This window comes from Ranitomeya variabilis, chromosome 1 (assembly GCF_051348905.1).
Source record: "Ranitomeya variabilis isolate aRanVar5 chromosome 1, aRanVar5.hap1, whole genome shotgun sequence".
NCBI classification, from domain to species: Eukaryota; Metazoa; Chordata; class Amphibia; order Anura; family Dendrobatidae; genus Ranitomeya; species Ranitomeya variabilis.
The window spans coordinates 471,807,477-471,832,280 of NC_135232.1; the positions used below are offsets into that span (position 1 = coordinate 471,807,477).

General features: G+C 44.9%; 1 protein-coding gene across 4 annotated transcripts in view; it reads left to right on the plus strand.

The window, feature by feature from the left end:
• LOC143764731 (stimulated by retinoic acid gene 6 protein-like) overlaps positions 1 to 24,804 on the plus strand; it is a 211,061-nt gene that overhangs the window by 101,331 nt on the left and 84,926 nt on the right. The window lies entirely within an intron of this gene.

A 24,804-nucleotide genomic window follows, 5' to 3' on the forward strand; every position in this document is an offset into this window, starting at 1 on the left:
TTTCAAGAAGTTTATCAACCCTTCAGGTGCTTCACAGGAATTTTTGGAATGTGTAAAGAAAAAATGAAAAAAAATTTCACAAACAATTTACATTAGATCTAAAAAAATTTATTTTGACAAAGGTAATGAGAAAAAATTGACCCAAAATTTGTTATGTAATTTCTCCTGAGCATGCTGATGCACCATATAAGGGAGTAAACCACTGTTTTGGTGCACAGCAGAGCTCACAAAGGAAGGAGCGCCATTTGACTTTTTGAATGTAAAATTTGCTGGAACAATTGGTGAATGCAATGTTGCATTTGGAGAACCTCTGATGTGCCTAAACATTGAAAATCCCCCACAAGTGTCACCATTTGGAAACTAGACCACTCAGGGAACTGATCTAGATGTGTGGTGAGCACACTGAACCCCAATATGAGGGAGAAAACCACTGTTTGGGCACACAACAGGGCTCGGAAGGGTAGGAGCGTTATTTGACTTTTTGAATGTAAAATTTCCTGGAATCATGTTCCAATTTGAGAGCCCCTGATGTGCCTAATCAGTGGAAATCCCCACAAGTGACCCCATTTTGGAAACTGGACCCCTCAAGGAATGTATTTAGCTCACACAAATGTTATTTTAGCCCCGAATTTTGCATTTTCATAAGGGTAAAAGGAGAGATTGCACCATACAATTTGTTGTGTAATTTCTCTTGAATACGCCGATACCCCATATGTGGGGAATACTACTTTTGAGGCACAGTGCAAAGCTCAGAAGGGAAGAGGTGCCATATTGAAGTTCAAATTTTGCTGGAATGGTTTGAGGTTGCCATGTCACATTGGCCGAGCCTCTGAGGTGCCACAGCAACAGAAACCCCCTATATGTGAACTCATTTTACAAACTACACTCCCCTGTTAATTCACCTAGGGGTGCAGTGATCATATTGACACCACATGTGCCTCATAGAATTGTATGCCAGTGAGTGGTGTAGAGAGAATAAATTACATTTTTACAACTAAAATGTTGCTTTAGCAGCCAAGTTTTTAATTTTTCTAAGGGCTAATACGAATTTTTTTTACAACAAACTGAGGTCCATTTTTTCCTGAGTGTGCCAATACCCTACATGTAATGGGGAAATATTTTTCAGGCACAGTGCAAAGCTCAGAAGGCAAGGAGCGCCAGATTTTACCGTTAGGCTGCCGTCACACTAGCAGTATTTGGTCAATATTTTACCTCAGTATTTGTAGCCAAAACCAGGAGTGGGTGATAATTGCAGAAGTGGTGCATATGTTTCTATTATACTTTTCCTCTATTTGTTCCACTCCTGGTTTTGGCTTACAAATACTGATGTAAAATACTGACCAAATACTGCTAATGTGACGGCAGCCTAATGGTTTGCAAGTGCCATGACCCAGTGGGAGAGCCCATGAGGTGCCAACACATCAGAACCCCCCATAAGTGACCCAATTTTACAAATTATACCTCTCAATGAATTCATCTAGGGGTGCAGTGATCATATAGACACCACGGGTGTGTCACAGAATCTTATACCATTGGGCAATGAAGAAAAAATAACTACATTTTTACAACTAAAATTTTGTTTTAGCCACAGATTTTACATTTTCACACAAGAATTGGGTATAAATGGTACCATAATTTGTCCCACAATTTCTACTGAACGTGGCAATATCCCATATGTGGCTGCACAGTACTACTTAGCCATACGGAGAGACTCGGGAGGAACGGAGCACTATTTGCCTCCTGTAGTGCAGATTTTCCTACAACAGTTTGCAGACTCCATATACAGAGCCCCTAATTGCAAGAAAAGCAGAATACCCCTTCAAGTGACCCCATTTTGGAAATTATACCCCTTTGGGAATTTATCTCCAGGCGTAGTGACAATTTTGACTCTATGGGCATTTTCCAGAAACAAGCAGCAGTGGATGTTGCTGAGTGAAAATTGCAAACTGCTGTAGTGAGCAGTATGTTGCAGTCACCAGTACGTTATGCCCAGCCAGTGCTTCAGGAGATATGCACTAGTAAGTTAGGCTGGCTGTCATCACTTCAGAAATGCCAAAGGTGGACACTAAATGTGGTCTAGGTAAAATGTGGGGCTCAAAAGGGAAGGGGGCATTTGGATTTGGTATCGGAGAAATTGCTAAATTTCTTTTAGCGATTGAAGAGCCATTTTGCTTTTCCATAGCTTTTATGCTACCAGTAATGTGGAAGACCCCCTACATTTCCATTAACAAATGACAGTCCTGTGTGAGGGTTTGCTTTTTTTGTGGATTGAGTTGAAGCTTTTATTGGGAACATTTTACATAGCATTTGGGATCACATTTATCCGGCGCTCTATGCTGAGCACTTACTTTGGGATTTCCATTTAAATCTCTGAGTGACATGATTCAGATGAAACCCCCAAGGGATCCATTCACTATAATGAAGCAGCAGAGTTACTCTGGACTCCATCTGGCCTCTGTTCAGAAGTGCACAAAACTGGGCCAACAGCACTTTTATGCAATCCACAGTTCCTCCATATGCCTCATTATAGGGAATCTTCTGCCAGAGGTTCTGTCTGAATCACGTATTTCAGAGATTTACAAGGAAACCCTGGTGCAAGCACTCAGCACAGAGCGCAGGATAAATGTGCGCCAAGCCTTACTGCGATCTTTGGGAGGCAGAATGAAAAAAATCATCAGAAGATGAAGAATTGGTTTAATTTTTTTTTTACACCGTTCCTCGTGCGGTATAAGTGATTAGGCGACTTTATTCTTCGGGTTGATGCGAGTACAGAGATACCAGATTTATAGCGGGTTTTTATGTTTGGCTGCTGTCACACACTAAAAGAGGCTTTTTATTCCAAAAAATAGTTTTTGCATCACCATATTTTGAGAGCTATAAGGGTATGTGCACACGTTGCAGATTTGCCTGTAGAATTTTCTGAAAACAATCTGCACCTCTTGGCAGAGAATGCAGGTAAAAATCCATGCATTTTTGATGCATTTTAATGCAGGTTTGATGCGTTTTTGTAACCTAAATAAAGATCTATTATTTAAACCAAAAAACTGTGATGTCATTTCTTTGTCAAACCTCTTATTTTACTTACTCCATGGAAGAATAGTGTTTACACACACACAGACAGACAGATACACACACTGATAGACACAAAATCTGCATGCAATATCTTTCATTTTAAAAAAATATAGCGTGGGCTCCCGTGCAATTTTCTGTACCAGAGAGGGAAAGCAGACGGCCGGGGGCCAATATTTCTATAATGGGAAGAGGTTAATACCCATGGAGCTTCCCAGGCTATGAATATCAGCCCGCAGCTGTATATTTAACCTTTACTGGGTAATAAAATAGGGTGACCCCCCCAAAAAAAATGACATGGAGTCCCCCTATAATTTATAGCCAGAAAGGGGCCATGGATATTGCTGTACAATGCACCAATTCTGGCACTTAGCCTCTCTCTTTCCACTGCCCTGTAACGGTGGCATATGGGGTAATAAGGGGTTAATGTCACCTATGATTGTAAGGTGACATTAAACCTGGTTAATAATGGATAGGTGTCAATAAGACACTTATTCATGATTAATCCTATAGTTATTAATGGGTTAAAAAAAACGACAGCCAGAAAAAAGTATTTTAAATGAAATAAAACACTACACATTTTTTCATAATTTTTATTCTACGCCTAATCCAATCAAAACCACCGATCACCTGAAAAAAAATTTAAAACACAAATACTCCCTGTTCCGATGCAGTCCCTCTTTAATAATGAGTGTCTCACGACAATCTCCCCAATAGAGTGGTAACATCAGCAGATGTGATCGCTCTATAGGGTCTCCAATGACACACTGACCGGAGATAACCCTCCCGCAGTGTATCATCGGAGTTCACTTTACAAGTGACAGGTGACCTGTCGGTAGCGGAATGATACAGTGCGAAGGATTATCTCCATCATTGTATCCCGTGGGCCCCTGGAGAGCGGTCGCATCGCATCTGCTGATGTGACAGCTATCCACGGGAAATCGTTGTGGGACAATCGTTATTAATTGGATTATGTCGGACACAGGGAGTATATTGTTTCTTTATTATTTTAATTTTATTTGCAGATGATCGATGGCTTCAGGGATTAGGTGTATATGGTAAGTATGTACTATATGTGTACTGTAAGTGCTTTTTTTTTAACATTCAACACATTAGCCGGTTGAGGGGACTACTTTCCCATCATTGGCTAATGGTGTCACTGTAGCAGGCATAGCCAGACGATGCCTGCCTACACAGACACACACACAGACACACACACCCAGCCCCGTGCACCCACACACACACACAGTCCCGCACACACCCGCACCCAGACACAAATTAACGCAGACACTGACACACTCATACACGCACATAGCTCTGCCCACACTCCTCCCACACACTTCCCTCCTCCCGATCTGGAGTGTTTCTAGCACCCACATCCACAGCAAATCCGCAGATCTTTTTTACACCTGCGGTTTTGCTGCGGATGTGCCTGACTTAATGGAAGTCAATGGGTGAGGAAGCACTGCAGATCCGCAAAAAGAAGTGACATACTGCAGAAAAAAAATGCTGGGTTTCTGCACAGATTTTTCCTCAGCATGTGTCCAACAAATCTTTGCGGATTTGATGTGAATCCATGTGGCCAAAAACGCTGCGGATCAGCATCTAAATCTGCAACGTGTGCACATAGCCTTAGTTTTCCATATTTTGACCCACAGAGTCATAGGTGTGTTTGATTTTTGTTGGATGAGCTGACGTTTTTATTGGTACCATTTTCGGGCACATGACATTTTTTGATCGCTTTCGATTCCGATTTTTGGGATACAGAATAAACCAGCATTTGAGGATTTTTTTTTTTTTGGGGGGGGGGAGCTTATGTCATTCCAATGGAGCTAAAATTAATGAGACAGTTTTATTCTTCGGGTCAGTACAATTAAAGCGATACCACATTTATATCTTTTTTTATGTTTTGCCGCTTTTACACAATAAAAACTATTTTATAGAAAAAATTAGTATTTTTGCATCGCTTTATTCTGAGAGCTATATCTTTTTTATTTTTCCACTAATGGAGCTGTATGGCAGCTTATTTTTTGCAGGAAAAGATGATGTTTTCAGCGGTACCGTGTTTAGTTATATCAGTCTTTTTTTATCGCATTTTATTCCATTGTTTGTGTATATGGCACTTCCGCAAAGGCAATATATAACTTCAAGAAGAGGGAAAGCTTATGCCAAACATACAGAAAAATCTTTATTAACATGAATGTACAACATAATATAGATAAAAGAATCACATAGATATACACAGGGGGTAGACAATACAGAGAATGCTGCACGCATGAGGTGCATACCATAGTCTTATTCAGGTTAAATATCCAATAGTAAGGCATTTAGCAATGCCTATTAGTATAGTATAGTATGTGATAATAGGGAAGGTAGACTTCTATAGGCAGCAAATACAAGTTTATATATACATATAAAGGTCTAAGTACCTTTCTAAAACAAAATAGAGATGCAAATAAGATACAAAAAGATGTTAATAATTGGCGCCAAAAAGCACTATAGAGTCAGGCCTAACATTGAACATGGTCATTGGAGATAACGAGATGGTCTAAAGTGCAGATAATGCAACATGAAGATCAATAAGTCTTGTTGGACAGAATTCCATAAATACAGAACATAGCGCATATATATGTAAGGCAAAGTAAAGGAATCATTAACCCAACAAGTGCTGTTAGAGAAGTGGCAAATGAAAGAGAGATCAAAAATAAAGAAAAGAACATCAACCATAAGAAATAAGAAGTAGAAAAATCAACAAATGTGGGTGTTTAATGGAAGTAAAATATGCACACACATTCACTCTTACAATTGCATGAATATAATCCTTATACATTGCTTTGCCTTGCATTTATTAATATTGCTTGAACTCTATTTTTGGAGTCCCAGGTTAATATACACTGCTCAAAAAAAAAAATGGAACACTTAAACAACAGAATATAACTCCAAGTAATTCAAACTTCTGTGAAATCAAACTGTCCACTTAGGAAGCAACACTGTTCGCCAATCAATTTCACATGCTGTTGTGCAAATGGAATAGACAACAGATGGAAATTATTGGTTATTATCAAGACACACTCAATAATGGAGTGGTTCTGCAGGTGGGGACCACAGACCACATCTCAGTACCAATGCTTTCTGGCTGATGTTTTGGTCACTTTTGAATGTTGGTTGTGCTTTCACATTCATGGTAGCATGAGATGGACTCAACCCACACAAGTGGCTCAGGTAGTGCAGCTCATCCAGGATGGCACATCAACGCGAGCTGTGGCAGGAAGGTTTGCTGTGTCTGTCAGCGTAGTGTCCAAAGGCTGGAGGCGCTACCAGGAGACAGGCCAGTACACCAGGAGACGTGGAGGGGTGTTGTGAACTCTATTTCTGGGCTCCCTCTTGTGGTCACAAGTGGTACTGTGTGAGTGCTGTCTTTCTGCAGGTTTGTGACTGGCATCAGCTGTCTCGTTATCTGTTGTCTGGTTTTCTATTTAAGCTCACTTGGAATCTCAGTCTATGCCTGCTGTCGTTGTATTCAGTGCTATTCTGTTTGCTCCTATCTACATCCGTTACCAGTCTCTTCAAGAGAAGCTAAGTTCTGTTTGCTTATTCTTGCTCATCTGTGTTCAATATGTTCCTAGAATATTATGAGTTTTGTCCAGCTTGCTAATATGTGATTTCTCTGCTTGCTGGTAGCTCTGGGGTGCTGAGTTGCTCCCCCCGCATCGTTAGTTGGTGTGGGGGTTCTCGCATTCTCTGCGTGGATATTTTTGTATAGGGTTTTTTACTGACCGCACAGATCCCTTGCTATTTTCTGCTATCTAGTGTTAGCAGGCCTCATTTGCTTAACCTGTTTCATCTCTGTGTTTGTCTTTTCCTCTTAACTCACCGTTATTATTTGTGGGGGGCTGTTCTATTTCTTTGGGGTTATTTCTCTGAGGCAAGTGAGGTCTTACTTTATCTCTAGGGGTAGTCAGTTTCTCAGGCCGTGAAGAGACGTCTAGGATTTCAGGAAAAGTTCCACGGCTACCTTTAGTGTGTTTGGTTAGGATCAGCTTTGCGGTCAGTCCAGTTACCACATCCCCAGAGCTCGTCCTATTGTCTCTGACTTAGCTGGTTAGATTTGTGATCCTAAGCCACTGGGATCATAACAGTACAGCAGGCCTGAAAAGTGTTTAATGCATCGCAGAAGTGGGATAAGAGAAGTCCTGAGTACAATTTTTTTTTTTCCTCTCCCTTTGCTGCAGTCTGTCCAGCTTCTCTCATCCCCTTAATCTCTGGGTGGCTTTGAGTTCAGCTGCAGACATGGATATTCAGAGTCTGACTTCTAGTGTGGATCATCTTGCTGCAAGGGTGCAAAGCATTCAGGATTTTGTTGTTCACAGTCCTATGTCTGAGCCAAAAGTACCTATTCCTGAGTTGTTTTCTGGAGATAGATCTGGGTTTCTGAATTTTAAGAATAATTGTAAATTATTTCTTTCTTTGAGACCTCGTTCCTCTGGTGATTCCGCTCAGCAAGTTAAAATTGTTATCTCCTTGTTACGCGGCGACCCTCAAGATTGGGCTTTCTCCCTGGCGCCAGGAGATCCTGCATTGCTGAATGTGGATGCGTTTTTTCTGGCGCTTGGACTGCTTTATGAGGAACCTAATCTTGAGAACCAGGCAGAAAAGGCCTTGCTGGCTCTCTCTCAGGGCCAGGATGAAGCTGAGGTGTATTGTTGTGAACTCTGTTTTCAGGCTCCCTCTTGTGGTCACAGGTGGTATTGTGTGACTTTTGTTTTGGGCTCCACTTGGTGGCTTTGTTTATTATCCTGCGGGTCTGTGGCTGATCAGCTGCCTCGTCATTCACTTGGGAGTTTCCTGTTTTAGCTCTGTTTCACTTCCACTTGTTGCCGGCTGTCAATGTACTCAGTGCTATTCTGATTACTCCTGATTATCTTCGGTTTCAGTCTCTTCAGGAGAAGCTAAGTTCTGTTTAATTATTTTTTGCTCACCAGTCTGCAATATGATTTCTGTGTATGATGAGTTTAGTCCAGCTTGCTAATATGTGATTTCTTCTGCTGGTTTGCTCTGGGGTACAGAGTTGCTTCCCTGTTGTGAACTCTGTTAGCAGGCTCCCTCTTGTGGTCACAACTGGTACTGTGTGAGTGTTGTCTTTGGGCTCCCTCTGGTGGTTTTGTTTGTTCTCCTGCGGGTTTGTGGCTGGATCAGCTGCCTCGTTATCCACCAGTGAGGTTTTCTATTTAGCTCAGCTGCAATTTCACTTGTTGCCTGCTGTCAATGTGTTCAGACCTATTCTGATTTCATCTGACTACGTTTGGTCTCAGTCTTTCCAAGACAAGCTAAGTTTTGCTTTTCAGTTTTGTACTCATCAGTTATCAATATGTGTTCTGTGTATGATGAGTTTAATCCAGCTCGCTAACATGTGATTTTCTACTTGCTGGTAGCTCTGGGGTTCAGACTTGCTCCCCTCACACCGTTAGTTGGTGTGAGGGACTTGCGCATTGTCTGAGTGGATTTTTAGAGGGTTTTTTACTGACCGCATAGATCCCTTTCTATTTTCTGCTATCTAGTATTAGCGGGCCTCCTTTGCTAAATCTGATTCATCTCTGTGTTTGTACTTTCCCCTTAACTCACCGTTATTATCTGTGGGGGGGCTTTCTATATCTTTGGGGTCATTTCCCTGAGGCAAGGGAGGTCTTGCTTTCTCTCTAGGAGTAGTCAGTTTCTCAGGCCGTGACGAGACGTCTAGGATTTTAGGAACGTTCCACGGCTACCTATAGTTGTGTGTGGTTAGGATCAGGTATGCGGTCAGTCCAGTTACCACCTCCCAGAGCTGGTCTATTGTTTAGTACTTAGCTGGTCTGGTTTTCGGATCCTCTGCCACTGGGATCATAACAGTACAGCAGGCCAAGTGTTAATGCATTGCAGAAGCGGGATAAAGAGAAGCCTGGAGTTTTTTGGGTTTTTTTTCTCCTCCTCTGCTGCAGTGTGTCTAGCTTGTCTAGCTTCTCTCCTCCCCTTAATCTTTGTGTGGCTTTGAATTCAGCTGCAGACATGGATATTCAAAGTTTGACTTCTAGTGTTGATCATCTTGCTGCAAGGGTACAGAGTATTCAGGATTTTGTTGTTCACAGTCCTATGTCAGAGCCTAAAATACCTATTCCTGAGTTATTTTCTGGAGATAGATCTAAGTTTCTGAATTTTAAGAACAATTGTAAGTTGTTTCTTTCTTTGAAACCTCGTTCCTCTGGTGATTCCGCTCAGCAGGTTAAAATTGTTATTACCTTCTTGCGTGGCGACCCTCAGGATTGGGCCTTCGCATTGGCGCCAGGAGATCCTGCATTGCTTAATGTGGATGCATTTTTTCTGGCGCTTGGAATGCTCTATGAGGAACCTAATCTTGAGAGCCAGGCAGAAAAGGCCTTGTTGGCTCTCTCTCAGGGTAAAGATGAAGTAGAGGTGTATTGTCAGAAATTTCGGAAGTGGTCGGTGCTTACTCAATGGAATGAGTGTGCTCTGGCTGCAAATTTCAGAAAAGGTCTTTCTGAAGCCATTAAAGATGTCATGGTGGGGTTCCCCACGCCTGTTAGTCTGAATGATTCCATGACTTTGGCCGTTCAGATTGATCGGCGTTTGCGAGAGCGCAAACCAGCGCACCATTTGGCGCTGTTTTCTGAGCAGAGACCTGAATCTATGCAATGTGATAGAATTCTGACCAGAAATGAACGGCAAAATTATAGACGTCAAAATGGGTTGTGTTTTTACTGTGGTGACTCTACTCATGTTATCTCAGCATGCTCTAAACGCACAAAAAAGATCGATAAATCTGTCACCATCGGTACTTTACAGCCTAAGTTCATTTTGTCTGTTACCTTGATTTGTTCCCTGTCTTCCTACCCGGTTATGGCTTTTGTGGACTCGGGTGCTGCCCTGAGTCTAATGGATTTGTCATTTGCCAAGCGCTGTGGTTTTGTCTTGGAGCCATTAAAATTCCCTATTCCACTGAGGGGAATTGATGCTACACCATAGGCCAAGAATAAACCTCAGTACTGGACTCAGGTGACCATGTGCATGACTCCTGTGCATCAGGAGGTAATTCGCTTTCTTGTGTTGCATAATTTGCATGATGTTGTAGTTTTGGGTCTGCCATGGTTACAGACTCATAATCCAGTACTGGATTGGAAAGCAATGTCTGTGTTAAGTTGGGGTTGCCAGGGTATTCATGATGATGCTCCTTTGGTGTCTATAACTTCTTCCACTCCTTCTGAAGTCCCTGCGTTTTTGTCAGACTACCAGGATGTATTTGATGAGCCCAAACTCAGTTCCCTACCTCCTCATAGGGATTGTGATTGTGCTATAAATTTGATTCCTGGTAGTAAGTTCCCTAAGGGACGACTTTTTAATTTGTCTGTGCCAGAACATGCTGCTATGCGGAGTTATATAAAGGAGTCTCTTGAGAAGGGACTTATTCGCCCGTCCTCTTCTCCTCTTGGAGCGGGGTTCTTTTTTGTGGCTAAGAAGGATGGTTCGCTGAGACCTTGTATTGATTATCGCCTTCTAAATAAAATCACGGTCAAATTTCAGTATCCTTTGCCTTTGTTGTCTGATTTGTTTGCCCGGATTAGGGGTTTTAGTTGGTTCACCAAGATAGATCTTCGTGGTGCGTATAACCTTGTGCGTATCAAGCAGGGTGATGAATGGAAAACAGCATTTAATACGCCCGAAGGTCATTTCGAGTACTTGGTGATGCCTTTTGGACTCTCTAATGCTCCTTCTGTGTTTCAATCATTTATGCATGACATCTTCCGTGAATATCTGGATAAGTTCATGATTGTGTATCTGGATGATATTTTGGTCTTTTCTGATGATTGGGAGTCCCATGTGAAGCATGTCAGGATGGTATTTCAGGTCCTGCGGGCTAATGCCTTATTTGTGAAGGGCTCAAAATGTCTTTTTGGAGTCCAGAAGGTTTCTTTTTTGGGTTTCATTTTTTCTCCTTCTGCTATTGAGATGGACCCAGATAAGGTCAAGGCTATTCATGACTGGACTCAGCCTACAACTGTTAAGAGTCTTCAGAAGTTCCTGAGTTTTGCTAATTTTTACCGTCGCTTCATCGCCAATTTTTCTGGTGTTAAGCCTTTGACGGATTTGACCAAGAAGGGTTCTGATGTGGCTAATTGGTCTCCTGCGGCTGTGGAGGCCTTTCAGGAGCTGAAGCGCCGGTTTTCTTCTGCTCCAGTTTTGTGTCAGCCAGATGTCTCTCTTCCCTTCCAGGTCGAGGTGGATGCTTCGGAGATTGGAGCAGGAGCTGTTTTGTCGCAGAGAAGCTCTGATGGCTCTGTGATGAGGCCATGTGCTTTCTTTTCAAGAAAGTTTTCGCCTGCCGAGCGGAATTATGATGTTGGTAATCGGGAGTTGTTGGCAATTAAGTGGGCATTTGAGGAATGGAGACATTGGCTCGAGGGAGCTAAGCATCGTGTGGTGGTCTTGACTGATCACAAAAATCTGATTTATCTTGAGTCTGCCAAGCGCCTGAATCCTAGACAGGCTCGTTGGTCGTTGTTTTTCTCTCGCTTCAACTTTGTGGTCTCGTACCTGCCTGGTTCGAAGAATGTGAAGGCTGATGCTCTTTCTAGGAGTTTCGTGCCTGACTCCCCTGGAGATTCTGAGCCTGCTGGTATTCTTAGAGAAGGGGTGATTGTGTCTGCTATTTCCCCAGATTTGCGACGTGTGCTGCAGGAGTTTCAGGCAGACAGACCTGATCGGTGCCCACCGGGGAGACTGTTTGTCCCAGATAGATGGACCGGCAGAGTTATCTCCGAGGTTCATTCCTCAGTGTTGGCAGGTCATCCTGGAATTTTTGGTACCAGAGAGTTGGTGGCCAGGTCCTTTTGGTGGCCTTCTTTGTCGTGGGATGTGCGTTCCTTTGTGCAGTCCTGTGGGGTTTGTGCTCGGGCTAAGCCTTGCTGTTCTCGTGCCAGTGGGTTGCTTTTGCCCTTGCCTGTTCCTAAGAGGCCTTGGACGCACATTTCCATGGATTTTATTTCGGACCTTCCTGTCTCTCAGAGAATGACTGTCATCTGGGTTGTTTGTTTGTGATCGTTTCTCTAAAATGGTCCATTTGGTGCCCTTGCCTAAGTTGCCTTCATCTTTTGATTTGGTTCCGCTGTTTTTTCAGAATGTGGTTCGTTTGCACGGGATTCCTGAAAACATTGTGTCTGACAGAGGTTCCCAGTTTGTGTCCAGGTTTTGGCGGACCTTTTGTGCTAAGATGGGCATTGATTTGTCTTTCTCGTCAGCCTTCCATCCTCAGACGAATGGCCAAACTGAGCGAACTAATCAGACCTTGGAGACCTATTTGAGATGTTTTGTTTCTGCTGATCAGGATGATTGGGTGACCTTTTTGCCATTGGCCGAGTTTGCCCTTAACAATCGGGCTAGTTCTGCTACTTTGGTTTCGCCTTTTTTTTGTAATTCTGGTTTTCATCCTCGTTTTTCCTCGGGTCAGGTGGAGTCTTCTGACTGCCCTGGGGTGGATTCTGTGGTGGATAGGTTGCAGCGGATTTGGAACCATGTGGTGGACAACTTGAAGTTGTCACAAGAGAAGGCTCAACGCTTTGCCAACCGCCGTCGCTGTGTGGGTCCCCGACTTTGTGTTGGGGATTTGGTGTGGTTGTCTTCTCGTTTTGTCCCGATGAAGGTTTCTTCTCCTAAGTTCAAGCCTCGGTTCATCGGTCCTTATAAGATTTTGGAAGTTATTAACCCTGTGTCATTTCGTTTGGACCTCCCAGTATCGTTTGCCATTCATAATGTGTTCCATAGGTCATTGTTGCGGAGGTATGTGGTGCCTGTGGTTCCTTCGGTTGAGCCTCCTGCCCCGGTGCTGGTTGAGGGAGAATTGGAATACGTGGTGGAGTAGATCTTGGATTCTCGTATTTCAAGACGGAGGCTTCAGTATTTGGTTAAGTGGAAGGGCTAAGGTCAGGAAGATAATTCCTGGGTTGTCACCTCTGATGTTCATGCGGCCGATCTGGTTCGTGCCTTCCATGTAGCTCATCCTGATCGCCCTGGGGGTTTTGATGAGGGTTCGGTGACCCCTCCTCAAGGGGGGGGTGCTGTTGTGAACTCTGTTAGCAGGCTCCCTCTTGTGGTCACAACTGGTACTGTGTGAGTGTTGTCTTTGGGCTCCCTCTGGTGGTTTTGTTTGTTCTCCTGCGGGTTTGTGGCTGGATCAGCTGCTTCGTTATCCACCAGTGAGGTTTTCTATTTAGCTCAGCTGTAACTTCACTTGTTGCGTGATGTCAATGTGTTCAGACCTATTCTGATTTCATCTGACTACGTTTGGTCTCAGTCTTTCCAAGACAAGCTAAGTTTTGCTTTTCAGTTTTGTACTCATCAGTTATCAATATGTGTTCTGTGTATGATGAGTTTAATCCAGCTCGCTAACATGTGATTTTCTACTTGCTGGTAGCTCTGGGGTTCAGACTTGCTCCCCTCACACCGTTAGTTGGTGTGAGGGACTTGCGCATTGTCTGAGTGGATTTTTAGAGGGTTTTTTACTGACCGCATAGATCCCTTTCTATTTTCTGCTATCTAGTATTAGCGGGCCTCCTTTGCTAAATCTGATTCATCTCTGTGTTTGTACTTTCCCCTTAACTCACCGTTATTATCTGTGGGGGGGCTTTCTATATCTTTGGGGTCATTTCCCTGAGGCAAGGGAGGTCTTGCTTTCTCTCTAGGAGTAGTCAGTTTCTCAGGCCGTGACGAGACGTCTAGGATTTTAGGAACGTTCCACGGCTACCTATAGTTGTGTGTGGTTAGGATCAGGTATGCGGTCAGTCCAGTTACCACCTCCCAGAGCTGGTCTATTGTTTAGTACTTAGCTGGTCTGGTTTTCGGATCCTCTGCCACTGGGATCATAACACTTCCCCCGCACCGTTAGTTGGTGCGGGGGCTCGAGCGATCTCTGCATGGATATTTTGAATAGGGTTTTTAATTGACCGCACAGTTCCCTTTCTATTTTCTGCTTTCTAGTGTTAGCGGGCCTCATTTGCTAAATCTAATTTCATCTCTGCGTTTGTGCTTTCCCCTTAACTCACCGTTAATATTTGTGGGAGGCTATTCTATATCTTTGGGGTCATTTCACTGAGGCAAGTAAGGACTTTCGTTCCCTCTAGGAATAGTCAGTTTCTCAGGCCATGAAGAGACGTCTAGGATTTTCAGGTAACGTTCCACGGCTGCCTATAGTTGTTTGCGGATAGGATCAGGTTGCGGTCAATTCAGTTACCACTTCCCCAGAGTTTGTAGTCGGTTTAGTTACTTAGCTAGTCCTACTTGTGATCCTTGCCACTAGGATCATAACAGTACAGCCGGCCGGTAAAGTGTTAATTGCATGGCAGAAGCAGGAGAAAAGAAGCCTTGAGAATTTTTTTTTTTTTTTTTTGCCGTGTGTCTAGCTGCTGTGTGTCTAGCTTCTCTCCTCCTCTTAATCTTGGTGTGGCTCTGAACTCAGCTGCTGATATGGATATTCAGAGTTTGGCCTCCAGTGTAGATCATCTTGCTGCAAGGGTACAAAGTATTCAGGATTTTGTTGTTCACAGTCCTATGTCAGAGCCTAGAATACCTATTCCGGAGTTGTTTTCTGGAGATAGATCTAGGTTCCTGAATTTTAAGAACAATTGTAAATTGTTTCTTTCTTTGAAACCTCGTTCCTCTGGTGATTCCGTTCAGCAAGTTAAAATTATAATTTCTTTCTTGCGTGGTGACCCTCAAGATTGGGCCTACGCATCCCAGGGGATCCGGCATTGCTCAGTGTTGATGCGTTTTTTCTGGCCCTTGGATTGCTCTATGAGGAGCCTAATCTTGAGAACCAGGCTGAAAAAGCGTTGTTGGCCCTCTCTCAGGGGCAAGATGAAGCAGAGGTGTACTGCCAGAAATTTTGGAAATGGTCGGTGCTTACTCAGTGGAATGAGTGTGCCCTGGCTGCAAATTTCAGAAAAGGTCTTTCTGAGGCCATTAAGAATGTCATGGTGGGGTTCCCTACGCCTGCAGGTCTGAATGAGTCAATGACTCTGGCCATTCAGATTGATCGGCGTTTGCGGGAGCGCAAACCTGCGCACTATTTGGCGGTGTCTTCTGAACAGACACCTGAGTCTATGCAATGTGATAGAATTCTGACCAGAAATGAACGGCAAAATTATAGACGGCAAAATGGGTTGTGCTTTTACTGTGGTGACTCAGCTCATGTTATCTCACCATGCTCTAAGCGCAAAAAAAAGGTTGATAAATCTGTCACCATTGGTACTTTACAGCCTAAGTTCATTTTGTCTGTTACCCTGATTTGTTCCTTGTCATCTTACCCGGTTATGGCTTTTGTAGATTCAGGTGCTGCCCTCAGTCTGATGGACTTGTCATTTGCCAGGCGCTGTGGTTTTGTTTTGGAGCCTTTAAAATTCCCTATTCCACTAAGGGGAATTGATGCTACGCCATCGGCTACGAATAAACCTCAGTACTGGACACAAGTGACCATGTGCATGACTCCTGTTCATCAGGAGGTGATTCGCTTTCTTGTGCTGCATAATTTGCATGATGTTGTCGTGTTGGGTCTGCCATGGTTGCAGACTCATAATCCAGTCCTGGATTGGAAAGCAATGTCTGTGTCAAGTTGGGGTTGTCAGGGAATTCATGGCGACGCTCCTGTGGTATCAATTGCTTCATCCACTCCTTCTGAAGTCCCTGCGTTTTTGTCAGACTACCAGGATGTATTTGATGAGCCCAAACTCAGTTCTCTACCTCCTCATAGGGATTGTGATTGTGCTATAAATTTGATTCCTGGTAGTAAGTTTCCTAAGGGACGACTTTTCAATTTGTCAGTGCCGGAGCATGCTGCCATGCGGAGTTATATAAAGGAGTCTTTGGAGAAAGGACTTATTCGCCCCTCCTCCTCCCCTCTTGGTGCGGGGTTCTTTTTTGTGGTTAAGAAGGATGGTTCTCTGAGACCTTGTATTGATTATCGCCTTCTAAATAAAATCACGGTCAAATTTCAGTATCCTTTGCCATTGTTATCTGATCTGTTTGCTCGCATTAAGGGGTCTAGTTGGTTCACCAAGATAGATCTTCGTGGTGCGTATAACCTTGTGCGTATTAAGCAGGGTGATGAATGGAAAACTGCATTTAATACGCCCGAAGGCCATTTTGAGTACTTGGTGATGCCTTTTGGACTTTCTAACGCTCCTTCTGTCTTTCAGTCTTTTATGCACGACATCTTCCGCGAATATCTGGATAAATTTATGATTGTGTATCTGGATGATATTCTGTTTTTTTCTGATGATTGGGAGTCCCATGTTAAGCAGGTCAGGATGGTGTTTCAGGTCCTGCGTGCTAATTCTTTATTTGTGAAGGGCTCAAAATGTCTTTTTGGAGTCCAGAAGGTTTCCTTTTTGGGTTTCATTTTTTCTCCTTCTACTATTGAGATGGACCCAGTCAAGGTTCAGGCTATTCATGACTGGACGCAGCCTACATCTGTTAAGAGTCTTCAGAAGTTCTTGGGTTTTGCTAATTTTTACCGTCGCTTCATCGCTAATTTTTCTGGTGTTGTTATGCCTTTGACGGATTTGACCAAGAAAGGTTCTGATGTTACTAACTGGTCTCCTGCGGCTGTGGAGGCCTTTCGGGAGCTGAAGCGCCGGTTTTCTTCGGCTCCGGTCTTATGTCAGCCAGATGTCTCTCTTCCTTTCCAGGTCGAGGTTGATGCTTCCGAGATTGGAGCGGGGGCTGTTTTGTCGCAGAGAAGCGCCGATGGCTCTGTGATGAAGCCATGTGCTTTCTTTTCAAGAAAGTTTTCGCCTGCCGAGCGGAATTATGATGTCGGTAATCAGGAGTTGTTGGCTATGAAGTGGGCATTTGAGGAGTGGCGACATTGGCTCGAGGGAGCTAAGCATCGTGTGGTGGTCTTGACTGATCACAAGAATCTGATTTATCTCGAGTTGGCCAAGCGGCTGAATCCTAGACAGGCTCGTTGGTCGTTGTTTTTCTCTCGTTTTGATTTCGTGGTCTCGTACCTGCCTGGTTCGAAGAATGTAAAGGCTGATGCTCTTTCTAGGAATTTTGTGCCTGACTCTCCTGGAGATTTTGTCTGCCATCTCCCCAGATTTGCGACGAGTGCTGCAGGAGTTTCAGGCGGATAGACCTGACCGTTGTCCACCGGAGAGACTGTTTGTCCCGGATAGATGGACCAGCAGAGTTATTTCCGAGGTTCATTCTTTGGTGTTGGCGGGCCATCCTGGAATATTTGGTACCAGAGATTTGGTGGCCAGGTCCTTTTGATGGCCTTCCTTGTCTCGGGATGTGCGTTCCTTTGTGCAGTCTTGTGGAATTTGTGCTCGGGCTAAGCCTTGCTGTTCTCGTGCCAGTGGTTTGCTATTACCTTTGCCTGTCCCGAAGAGGCCTTGGACGCACATTTCCATGGATTTTATTTCAGATCTCCCTGTCTCTCAGAGAATGTCTGTCATCTGGGTGGTGTGTGATCGTTTTTCTAAGATGGTCCATTTGGTGCGCTTGCCTAAGTTGCCTTCCTCCTCCGAGTTGGTTCCGCTGTTTTTTCAAAATGTGGTTCGTTTGCATGGGATCCCTGAAAATATTGTTTCCGACAGAGGATCCCAGTTTGTGTCTAGATTTTGGCGGACCTTTTGCGCTAAGATGGGCATTGATTTGTCTTTTTCGTCGGCCTTCCATCCTCAGACGAATGGCCAAACCGAACGAACTAATCAGACCTTGGAAACCTATTTGAGATGTTTTGTTTCTGCTGATCAGGACGACTGGGTGACTTTTTTGCCGTTGGCCGAGTTTGCCCTTAATAATCGGGCTAGTTCTGCTACTTTGGTTTCTCCTTTTTTTTGTAATTCGGGGTTTCATCCTCGTTTTTCCTAAGGTCAGGTGTAGCCTTCTGACTGTCCTGGAGTGGATGTTGTGGTGGATAGGTTGCATCAGATTTGGAATCATGTTGTGGACAATTTGAAGCTGTCACAAGAGAAGGCTCAGCGCTTTGCCAACCGCCGTCGCTGTGTGGGTCCCCGACTTCGCGTTGGGGACTTGGTGTGGTTGTCTTCTCGCTTTGTTCCTATGAAGGTCTCCTCTCCTAAGTTCAAGCCTCGGTTTATCGGTCCTTATAAGATTTTGGAAGTCCTTAACCCTGTGTCATTTCGTTTGGACCTCCCAGCATCGTTTGCTATTCATAATGTGTTTCATCGGTCGTTGTTGCGGAGGTATGTGGTGCCTGTGGGTCCTCCGGTTGAGCCTCCTGCCCCTGTGCTGGTTGAGGGAGAATTGGAATACGTGGTGGAGAAGATCTTGGATTCTCGTATTTCTAGACGGAGGCTTCAGTATTTGGTTAAATGGAAGGGCTATGGTCAGGAGGATAATTCCTGGGTTGTCGCCTCTGATGTTCATGCGGCCGATTTGGTTCGTGCCTTCCATGTGGCTCACCCTGATCGCCCTGGGGGTTTTGATGAGGGTTCGGTGACTCCTCCTCAAGGGGGGGGTACTGTTGTGAACTCTGTTTTCAGGCTCCCTCTTGTGGTCACAGGTGGTATTGTGTGACTTTTGTTTTGGGCTCCCCCTGGTGGCTTTGTTTATTATCCTGCGGGTCTGTGGCTGATCAGCTGCCTCGTCATTCACGTGGGAGTTTCCTATTTTAGCTCTGTTTCACTTCCACTTGTTGCCGGCTGTCAATGTACTCAGTGCTATTCTGATTACTCCTGATTATCTTCGGTTTCAGTCTCTTCAGGAGAAGCTAAGTTCCGTTTAATTATTTTTTGCTCATCAGTCTGCAATATGATTTCTGTGTATGATGAGTTTAGTCCAGCTTGCTAATATGTGATTTCTTCTGCTGGTTTGCTCTGGGGTACAGAGTTGCTTCCCCCGCACCGTTAGTTGGTGCGGGGGCTCGAGCGATCTCTGCATGGATATTTTGAATAGGGTTTTAATTGACCGCACAGTTCCCTTTCTATTTTCTGCTTTCTAGTGTTAGCGGGCCTCATTTGCTAAATCTAATTTCATCTCTGCGTTTGTGCTTTCCCCTTAACTCACCGTTAATATTTGTGGGGGGCTATTCTATATCTTTGGGGTCATTTCACTGAGGCAAGTAAGGACTTTCGTTCCCTCTAGGAATAGTCAGTTTCTCAGGCCGTGAAGAGACGTCTAGGATTTTCAGGTAACGTTCCACGGCTGCCTATAGTTGTTTGCGGATAGGATCAGGTTGCGGTCAATTCAGTTACCACTTCCCCAGAGTTTGTAGTCGGTTTAGTTACTTAGCTAGTCCTACTTGTGATCCTTGCCACTAGGATCATAACAGTGTATTGTCAAAAAGTTCGGAAATGGTCGGTGCTTACTCAATGGAATGAGTGTGCCCTGGCTGCAAATTTCAGAGAAGGTCTTTCTGAAGCCATTAAGAATGTTATGGTGGGGTTCCCTACGCCTGCAAGTCTGAATGACTCAATGGCTTTGGCCATTCAGATTGATTGGCGTTTGCAGGAGCGCAAATCTACGCACCATCTGGCGGTGTTTTCTGAACAGAGACCTGAGTCTGTGCAATGTGACCGAATTCTGACCAGAATTGAGCGGCAAAATCATAGACGTCAAAATGGGTTGTGCTTTTACTGTGGTGATTCAACTCATGTTATCTCAGCATGCTCTAAGCGCGTAAAAAAAAATCACTAAATCTGTCACCGTTGGTACTATACAGCCTAAATTCATTTTGTCTGTTACTTTAATTTGTTCTTTGTCATCCTACTCGGTTATGGCTTTTGTGGATTCCGGTGCTGCCCTGAACCTGATGGATGTGTCGTTTGCCAGGCGCTGTGGTTTTGTCCTGGAGCCTTTGGAATTCCCTATTCCACTGAGGGGTATTGATGCTACACCATTGGCTGAGAATAAGCCTCAGTATTGGACTCAAGTGACCATGTGCATGACTCCTGTACATCAGGAGGTGATTCGCTTTCTTGTGCTGCATAATCTGCATGATGTTGTCGTTTTGGGTCTGCCATGGCTGCAGGCCCATAATCCAGTTCTGGATTGGAAAGCTATGTCTGTTTCAAGTTGGGGTTGCCAGGGGATTCATGGCGATGCTCCTTTGGTGTCAATTGCTTCTTCTACTCCTTCTGAGGTCCCTGAGTTTTTATCGGACTACCAGGATGTATTTGATGAGCCCAGATCCGGTGCCCTGCCTCCTCACAGGGATTGTGATTGTGCTATAAATTTGATTCCTGGTAGTAAGTTCCCCAAGGGACGACTTTTTAATTTGTCTGTACCAGAACATGCCGCAATGCGGAGTTATTTAAAGGAGTCTTTAGAGAAGGGACATATTCGCCCGTCCTCCTCCCCTCTTGGTGCTGGATTCTTTTTTGTGGCCAAGAAGGATGGTTCTCTGAGACCTTGTATAGATTATGGTCTCCTAAATAAAATCACGGTCAAATTTCAGTATCCTTTGCCATTATTATCTGATCTGTTTGCTCGGATTAAGGGGTCCAGTTGGTTCACCAAGATAGATCTTCGTGGTGCGTATAACCTTGTGCGTATTAAGCAGGGGGATGAATGGAAAACAGCATTTAATACGCCCGAGGGCCATTTTGAGTACTTGGTGATGCCTTTTGGACTCTCTAATGCTCCTTCTGTGTTCCAGTCCTTCATGCATGACATCTTCCGAGAATATCTGGATAAACTTATGATTGTGTATCTGGATGATATTTTGGTCTTTTCTGAGGACTGGGAGTCCCATGTGAAGCAGGTCAGGATGGTATTTCAGGTCCTGCGTGCTAATGCCTTATTTGTGAAGGGCTCAAAATGTCTCTTCGGAGTACAGAAGGTTTCCTTTTTGGGTTTTATTTTTTCTCCTTCTACTATTGAGATGGACCCAGTCAAGGTCCAGGCTATTCATGACTGGACTCAGCCTACATCTGTTAAGAGTCTTCAGAAGTTCTTGGGTTTTGCTAATTTTTACCGTCGCTTCATTGCTAATTTTTCTGGCGTGGTTAAACCCTTGACGGATTTGACCACGAAGGGTTCTGATGTGACTAATCGGTCTCCTGCGGCCGTGGAAGCCTTTCGGGAGCTGAAGCGCCGGTTTTCTTCGGCTCCAGTTTTGTGTCAGCCTGATGTCTCTCTTCCTTTTCAGGTCGAAGTTGATGCTTCTGAGATTGGAGCAGGGGCTGTTTTGTCGCAGAGAAGCTCTGATGGCTCTGTGATGAAGCCTTGTGCTTTCTTTTCAAGAAAGTTTTCGCCTGCCGAGCGGAATTATGATGTTGGTAATCGGGAGTTGTTGGCTATGAAGTGGGCATTTGAGGAGTGGCGACATTGGCTCGAGGGAGCTAAGCATCGTGTGGTGGTCTTGACTGATCACAAAAATCTGATTTATCTCGAATCTGCCAAGCGGCTGAATCCTAGACAGGCTCGTTGGTCGTTGTTTTTCTCCCGTTTCGATTTCGTGGTCTCGTACCTGCCTGGTTCGAAGAACGTGAAGGCTGATGCTCTTTCTAGGAGTTTTGTGCCTGACTCTCCGGGAGTTTCAGAACCGGCTGGTATCCTCAGAGAGGGACTGATTTTGTCTGCCATTTCCCCAGATTTGCGACGAGTGCTGCAGAAATTTCAGGCGGATAAACCTGACCGTTGCCCACCAGAGAGACTGTTTGTCCCAGATAGATGGACCAGCAGAGTTATTTCCGAGGTTCATTCTTCGGTGTTGGCAGGCCATCTTGGGATTTTTGGTACCAGGGATTTGGTGGCTAGGTCCTTCTGGTGGCCTTCCTTGTCGCGGGATGTGCGTTCCTTTGTGCAGTCCTGTGGGATTTGTGCTCTGGCTAAGCCTTGCTGTTCTCGTGCCAGCGGTTTGCTTTTGCCTTTGCCTGTCCCGAAGAGGCCTTGGACACACATTTCCATGGATTTTATTTTGGATCTTCCAGTCTCTCAGAGAATGTCTGTCATCTGGGTGGTGTGTGATCGTTTTTCTAAAATGGTCCATTTGGTGCCCTTGCCTAAGTTGCCTTCCTCCTCCGATTTGGTTCCTCTATTTTTTCAGAATGTGGTTCGCTTGCACGGCATCCCTGAAAATATTGTGTCTGACAGAGGATCCCAGTTTGTGTCCAGATTTTGGCGGATCTTTTGTGCTAAGATGGGCATTGATTTGTCTTTTTCGTCGACCTTCCATCCTCAGACGAATGGCCAAACCGAGCGAACTAATCAGACCTTGGAAACTTATTTAAGATGTTTTGTTTCTGCTGATCAGGATGATTGGGCGACTTTTTTGCCATTGGCCGAGTTTGCCCTTAATAATCGGGCTAGTTCTGCTACTTTGGTTTCGCCTTTTTTCTGCAATTCTGGTTTTCATCCTCGTTTTTCCTCGGGTCAGGTTGAACCTTCTGACTGTCCTGGGGTGGATTCTGTGGTGGATAGGTTGCATCAGATTTGGAACCATGTGGTGGACAATTTGAAGTTGTCACAGGAGAAGGCTCAGCGCTTTGCCAACCGCCGTCGCGGTGTGGGTCCCCGACTTCTTGTTGGGGATTTGGTATGGCTGTCTTCTCGGTATGTTCCTATGAAGGTTTCCTCTCCTAAATTCAAGCCTCGCTTCATTGGTCCTTATAAGATTTTGAAAATCCTTAACCCGGTGTCATTTTGTTTGGACCTCCCAGCGTCGTTTGCCATTCATAACGTGTTCCATAGGTCTTTGTTGCGGGGGTATGTGGTGCCTGTGGTTCCTTCTGTTGAGCCCCCTGCCCCGGTGCTGGTGGAGGGCGAATTGGAGTACGTGGTGGAGAAGATCTTGGATTCTCGTATTTCTAGACGGAGGCTTCATTATTTGGTTAAGTGGAAGGGCTATGGTCAGGAGGATAATTCCTGGGTTGTCGCCTCTGATGTTCATGCGGCCGATTTGGTTCGTGCCTTCCATGTGGCTCATCCTGATCGCCCTGGGGGTTTTGATGAGGGTTCGGTGACCCCTCCTCAAGGGGGGGTACTGTTGTGAACTCTATTTCTGGGCTCCCTCTTGTGGTCACAAGTGGTACTGTGTGAGTGCTGTCTTTCTGCAGGTTTGTGACTGGCATCAGCTGTCTCGTTATCTGTTGTCTGGTTTTCTATTTAAGCTCACTTGGAATCTCAGTCTATGCCTGCTGTCGTTGTATTCAGTGCTATTCTGTTTGCTCCTGTCTACATCCGTTACCAGTCTCTTCAAGAGAAGCTAAGTTCTGTTTGCTTATTCTTGCTCATCTGTGTTCAATATGTTCCTAGAATATTATGAGTTTTGTCCAGCTTGCTAATATGTGATTTCTCTGCTTGCTGGTAGCTCTGGGGTGCTGAGTTGCTCCCCCCACATCGTTAGTTGGTGTGGGGGTTCTCGCATTCTCTGCGTGGATATTTTTGTATAGGGTTTTTTACTGACCGCACAGATCCCTTGCTATTTTCTGCTATCTAGTGTTAGCGGGCCTCATTTGCTTAACCTGTTTCATCTCTGTGTTTGTCTTTTCCTCTTAACTCACCGTTATTATTTGTGGGGGGCTGTTCTATTTCTTTGGGGTTATTTCTCTGAGGCAAGTGAGGTCTTACTTTATCTCTAGGGGTAGTCAGTTTCTCAGGCCGTGAAGAGACGTCTAGGATTTCAGGAAACGTTCCACGGCTACCTTTAGTGTGTTTGGTTAGGATCAGCTTTGTGGTCAGTCCAGTTACCACATCCCCAGAGCTCGTCCTATTGTCTCTGACTTAGCTGGTTAGATTTGTGATCCTAAGCCACTGGGATCATAACAGAGGGGGCCGTAGGAGGGCAACAAGCCAGCAGCAGGCCCACTACCTCAGCCTTTGTGCAAGAAGGAACAGGAGGAGCACTGCCAGAGCCCTCCAAAATGACCTCCATCAGGCCACAAATGTGCATGTGTCTGCACAAACGGTTATAAACCGACTCCATGAGGATGGTCTGAGTGCCGGACGCCCACAAATGGGGGTTGTTCTCACAGCCCAACACCGTGCAGGATGCTTGGCATATGCCACAGAACACCAGGATTGGCAAATTCACCACTGGCGCCCTGTGCTCTTCACAGATGAAAGCAGGTTCACACTGAGCACATGTGACAGACGTGACAGAGTCTGGAGATGCCGTGGAGAGTGATCTGCTGCCTGCAACATCCTTCAGCATGACCAGTTTGGCAGTGGGTCAGTAATGGTGTGGGGTGGCATTTTTTTGGAGGGCTGCACAGCCCTACATGTGCTCACTAGAGGTAGCCTGCCTGCCATTAGGTACCGAGATGAGATCCTCAGACCCCTTGTGAGACCATATGCTGGTGCGGTTGGCCCTGGGTTCCTCCTAATGCAGGACAATGCCAGACACCATGTTCCTGGAGTGTGTCAGCAGATCCTGCAAGATGAAGGTATTGAAGCTATGGACTGGCCCGCCCGTTCCCCAGACCTGAATCCGATTGAACAAAACTGGGACATTACGTCTCGCACCATCCACCAACGTCACGTTGCACCACAGACTGTCCAGGGGTTGGCTGACGCTTTAGTCCAGGTCTGGAAGGAGATCCCTCAGGAGACCATCCGCCGCCTCATCAGGAGCATGCCCAGGCATTGTAGGTAGGTCATAAAGGCACATGGAGGCCACATACACTATTAAGCATCATTTCCTTGTCTTGAGGCATTTCCACTGAAGTTGGATCAGCCTATAACTTCATTTTCCAGTTTGATTTTGAGCATCATTCCAACTCCAGA